Source organism: Gracilinanus agilis, chromosome 1, assembly GCF_016433145.1.
Source record: "Gracilinanus agilis isolate LMUSP501 chromosome 1, AgileGrace, whole genome shotgun sequence".
In the NCBI taxonomy this organism is placed as follows: domain Eukaryota; kingdom Metazoa; phylum Chordata; class Mammalia; order Didelphimorphia; family Didelphidae; genus Gracilinanus; species Gracilinanus agilis.
This window is the reverse complement of record NC_058130.1, coordinates 618,582,437-618,588,636: the sequence shown is the minus strand read 5'-3', so window position 1 is coordinate 618,588,636 and position 6,200 is coordinate 618,582,437.

Sequence of the window (6,200 nt, the reverse complement as noted above, 5' to 3'; positions counted from 1 at the left end):
ATGACCCCATGGATTTGTCCTTATTAGGGTTTTCTTTTTTGTGTGTGAACTAATCCAAGGACCTAACCATGCTATATAACATTTGTTTTAAGTTTTTTCCAATATGTTTTTATTTTATTTCATTAAATACTCACCAATTACATGTAAAGTAATTCTTAACATTGATTTTTTAAAAATTTGTGTTCCAAATTCTATCCTTCCCACTGTATTTTGAAAAGGCAAGCAATTTTACATCATTTTTATGTTAGAAGTCATGCAAAACACATTTCCATATTAGCGTAACAATTGATTTTTAAGGGAAATGCTTTCCAAGTTCTAAACAACTGAGTTTACAAGCCCATTTCTAGAAAACAACCCATCTGTAAGTTTTATACTATCTATATTTTCTTTATAGATATAGGATATCTTAAAATTCTAAGGTCCACCAAGCAAGTAAAGACATTTTCTAGTACATATCCCCATGCCTCTAAAAAAGTAATTTACATCATTTTTTCTAATAACTTCAGATTCAACATGTATTCATTGATTAAATAAAATTAAAAACAAAATTTTCCACTTTTTTCTTAAAACTTTAAAATATCCCCAATTATTAGTGTAGGAGTTCATGAATATAACTGTCAAAGAAGTAAATGTACATATATGGGAATGCATGCTCAAAATGTTTTTTGGGTAAAGATATTTTATTTTATCAATTACAGGTAATAATTTTCCTTGTTAAGTTTTCTGAATTTATATGATCTAAACTGTCTCCCTCTCTCCCTTCCCATCAAAACTTATTTTACTGATGAGAGTATACCCTGAAAAAAAGTGATGGGTAGCTAGATGGAACAGTAAGTGGATAGAGTGGGGAGGGGCCTAGAATCAGGAAGACCTGAGTTCAAATCTGGATTGATACTTCCTACATGTGTGACCCTGAGCAAGTCACTTAACCCTGTTTGCCTCAGCTTCCTCATCTGTCAAATGAGCTGGAGAAGGAAATGGAAAACTACTCCAGTAACTGCCCAAGAAAACCCCAAGTGGGATCATGGAAAATCAGACACAGCTGAAATGACTGACAACTGACAACAATAGCTAAGGTCAACGTAGTAAGTGGGCATTTGGGTTGAGATTTGAAGGGAGCTTTGGATTCTAAAAAGCAGAGGAAAAAGTGTATTCATGCAAGGGAGCAGTCTAAAGAAAGCACTGGAAAAGAAGCTAGCAGGTGGTATATAAGGAACACAAGGTAGTCTAGTTTGCCTGAAATGTAGGAGATATCAAGGAGGGTGAGATACTATTGCACCCAAGGACCAGCATCGTCCTAGCTCACAAGAAGGGTCCCCCAGCAACAGTTACCTTAGGTACAGGATACACTGTCTGCATTTCCTAAAGCCATAGATCATATGACCTCAGTGATATGTTTATCTTTGATGATCAGCCCAACAACATAATTCAAAGCTAAGGCATTTAGTAAAATGGCATAATAAGAAAAGTCAGAACAAACAACACTTTAGCCATAAACAAGAGGCACACTCTCCCATGAATACACTCAGCAGCAGTGAGAAGAGTGGATAAGTAGAGGGAATCCAGGTAACCAGGGAAGGCATAAAGGGCACATGCAGAGAAAGCATTTATTTTCAGGGCATAGCACACATCTCTGATGCCATAGAGTCACAAATGTTTTGGAATCATCAACCAAGCCTACTTCCCCAGGTCAGGTTGGATAATATTCTGCCATTCTACCAGATGCTGATCAGCTGGGTATATGGTTCTTCCAGATGTGAAACCTGGAGCTTTTAGTTCAGCTGAAATCCTTGTCTTTTTTTAAATGGGAAAAATGAGTGCTTTTGTGCTTTCTCAGCATTAAAAAAAATTACAGGCTTTCTACAGTTCTTTAAGAAATCTCCATCTTATTCCCTCAGAGTCTCAACTAGGAAGGTATCTTTTTTTCCCCAGAAGGAGATTCTTAGCTTTGGTGCCAAGTTTTTCGACTTAGTTTTTTGGGGGGATGTTTTCTTTTTGGACTCCTCTCTGTGGTCTGGGGGCTTTGTCCTCTCTGTCAAAGGCCTCATCCTAGCTTATGATAAGTATTCCACGAGCCTTTCCATTTTTTCTCAGAAGCCTAGTCTATAAGCCTGTAAGTCTACAAGTAATAGTAATTTATTCAACTACCAAACATTTCTGTGGTATGGGATTCCCCAGTTTTCAAGTCAAATAGGAGAAGAAAAGATGAAGGGGTAAGCTAAGCCAAGGAGACAAGATCACAGTCTTGGTTGCCTTCCTGTCTTACTTTATTTCTAGAATTTTCATGTGCAGATTAAAGCTAACTCAAAATTCAAAGGAGCTTTGGGGTACTTCTCTCCAGTTCAATATATCTAGAAAGAGAATACAGAGAACAAGGGGGAAAACATTTATATAGCACCGACTATGTGCCAGGCACAATTTATATCATTGTATCATCAAATATCACATCAACTCTGTAAGAAATGTTCTGTCATTATAATAATACCCATTTTACAATTGAGGAAACTGAAGTTGTGGCTTGTCCTGACTTATATGACTCATAAGTAAATGTCTGAGACCAGATATGAACTCAAGTTTTTCTTTATTCTAAGCCTGGCATTCTATGTTACCACGACCTCCCTGTAGGTAAAATGTTACCAAAGGCTTTGAATAACAAACAGGATTTTGTATTTTATTCTGGACACAAGAAAGATCCACTGAAACTTTTTGAAAAGGGAAATGAAATGATTAGAACTGTGATTTAGGAATATCACTTTGGCAAATGTAAAGGATAAAAGGTAAAAGAAAAGAGATGAGACAGGGAGAGACCATTTAAGATGTGACTATAATAGTCCAAATGATAGAGAAGATCCTGATATAGGATGGTGATTATGAGTGGAAAGAAGGGGATGCCAATGAGAGGTTGAGCAGAGTTCATGGGAAGTGCTAGTTTCCTTTTGGGGGCTACAGTCTGTTTTACTTCCCTTTCAGCACTGTCCATTTGAGGATCTCTTATAAGCATAGCATTGAATGAGCTTCCAGCTTCAAGAGAGAAGATGGAACAGGCCAACTGTTCACTTCAGGTTGCTGAAGGAAAAGATTCTGGGAAGAAATAAGAAGAGCCAGCAGTCTCTATCAAGTCATTATTCTCAGCTTGCTAAAGGTTGGAGTCAAGATGGCAGAGAGAACTGAGCATTTCTGCAGAGTTCTCCCAGCCCAAACTTCCAACAACTTTTAAAAGTATGCCACAAATAAAATTCTGAGTAGGAGAAAAACAACAAAAAAGTCACAGAATCTCATTATTCCCGTCCAGGACAACTTAGGAAGACTGGAAGAGAGGTCTGCCAGTGGACACTGGGGTAGGGACTGGCTGGGGTCATGTATGGAGAAAGCAGCAGTGCTGGCAGTGATAGCTCCAAGAGTGTTAAACACCTAAGGGTGGTAAGGAGAGTGAACACCTGGGCAGGAATTTATTATAAACAACACCTGTTATAATACTGGGCACAGGACCAAGCACTATTTGGCAGTTTCTTCACCCATTACCCAGTTCTCAGTTGCAGGTCCAGGGTGAAAAGGAGAACTTATGGTCTGCAGTCATGAGGGAGTAGAAGTCCAGAGTGTAGACAAGGAAGATAGTGATCAGAATTCTCCATGGATCACCCCATCTCAGAAGCACTGAAAATCTATTCCCCCTATGCCCTCTAGAGGTCAGTAGAGTTCAACTCTGACATGAAGTCCAAAATCAAGAAATGGACTAGAAAAATTAGAAAAGAGGGGGGAAAAATCTGATGATAAAAACCTTCTGTAGAAATAGGGAAACTCAAGTCAAACTCAAAAGAAGAAAATATCTATAAGCAAAGTCTCAAAGGAAAAAAATGCAGAATGGACAGACACAAGCCCAACAAGAATACCTAGAGGAGCTAAAGAGATAAAAAAAAAAAGAACTAAGAATAATTTTTAAAATCAAATAAGAGTAGTAGAGGAAATTTGAGAAAAATGAGGACACAAGAAAATTATGAAAAAAGAATGAATAATTTGGTAAAAGAGGTATAAAAACTTATGAAAGAAAATAATACTAAAAATTAGAATTGGTCAAATGGAAGCTAATGACTCCATGAAATATCAAGAAAAAATAAAATAACATAAAAATAGAAAAAATAGAAGAAAATGTTAAATATGTCATTAGAAAAAATAGATTGAGGAGATTAAGAATTTTGAACTACCTGAAACCTGTGATAAAAAGTATAATCATATTTCAAGAAATTACAAAGGAAAACTGCTCAGATATCATAGATCCAGAGGGTAAAGTAGAAAAGGAAATAATTCACCAATCACCCCCTGAGAGATGCCAAAATGAAAACTCCCAGAAACATTATAACCAAATTCTAGAACTCCCAAGTCAAGGGAAAATACTTCAAGCAGCTATAAAGACATAATTCAAATACCAAGGAGTCAAAATGAGGATCACATAAGATTTGGCATCTATCATTATAAAGAAGTGGAAGGTTTGGAAAATTATATCCAGGAAGGTAATGGACCTAGGAATACAACCAAAAATAACCTATCCAGCAAAACTGAATACAATCCTTCAAGGGAAAAAAACAACAGATATTTAATGAAATAGAGGACTTTCAAGCATTCCTGATAAAAATGACCAGAGCTGAATAGAAAATTTGATATTCAAATACAAGACTCAAGAGAACCATCAAAAGCTCAGTTTCGAGGCTTCCGGGTTAAGATGGCGGCAGAGTAAGAAGCAGCTCTTAACCTCTCCTGACCGAAACATACAAAACTCCTCAAGGGGACATAAAAACAAGTCCAGACGAACGGAGGAACCCCACAACAGGGCACAGCGTGGAAGGTACGTGGAATCGAGACATTTCCAAGCTAAAAAGGGCTCTCACTCACTCAATCGCGAGCTGAGCAACCGCCCCACCCCCACCCCCTCCACACTCACCTATAGCTCCGAACCCAGCTAAAAAGAAATAGAGCAAGTTTGGGGCACCCATCGAGTCATCAGCAGCTCCGGGACCTGTTCCTGACAGCAGCAAGACTTAGGACCCCATTAAGTCAAAAAAAGCAAGCGAAATCTGAGCGCGCGCGCCGGAGCAGGACGCTGGGCGCGCAGAGGGCCAGCTGAGTAGAGGCGTGGGTGGAGGCAGAACTAAGCCTAAGTGGGGAACCAGTGCAGACGGGTATACGACTGTGGAAGCAGCGCCCTGAGACTTGTAAAGAAACCTCCAGCAGAGGATCAAGCAAGAGGGCCCACCAGGGGGCTTGACCTTGGAAAAAACCAGAATTCAGACCTCAGGAGCCAATAGATTGGGAACAGACACTGAGCCCGAGGATAAAGCTGAGAAGCTGCTGGGCTAATGATGGCTACTCAGCATCAGGAGGTTCAGAAGAGAAAGAATAATAACAAAAAGAAGAAGTCTTTAACACTCGACAGCTTTTACACAGAGAAAATCCAGACAACCGAGCAAACAGAGGAGGAGAACAAACAAGCATCCGGACCCTCCTCAAATAAGGAAAACTCCTCACAACCTATGGAAGAGTTCAAAACTGAGATCCTGAGGAAAATGGAAGAGATCTGGCAAGAAAATAACAGTTTAAAAGGTAGAATCTTGCAATTGGAAAGTGAGGCTCAGAAATCAAATGAACTGATAAGCAAATTGAACACCAGAAATGACAAGATTGAAAAGGAATACCAAAAGATTATAGCCGAAAACCAAAAGATTATAGCCGATAACCAGTCCCTAAAGGCTAGAGTCGAGCAATTAGAAACCAATGATCTCTCAAGACAACAAGAACAAATAAAACAAAGTCAAAAGACTGAAAAAATAGAAGGAAATATGAAATATCTCAATGAGAGAGTGACAGACCAAGAAAACCGGTCTAGAAGAGACAATTTGAGAATAATTGGTCTTCCAGAAAACCCAGAAATTAATAGAAACCTGGACTCCGTACTAAAAGAAATTATTCAGCAAAATTGCCCTGAAGTCCTACAACAAGAGGGCAATATAGACATCGAAAGGATCCATAGAACACCCACCATATTCGACCCAGAGAAGAAATCGGTTAGAAATATTATTGCCAAATTCAAAAGCTTTCAAGCAAAAGAAAAAATCTTACAAGAAGCCAGAAAGAGACAATTCAAATATCAAGGAGCACCAATCAGGATCACACAGGATCTGGCAGCCTCCACACTAAAAGACCGTAAG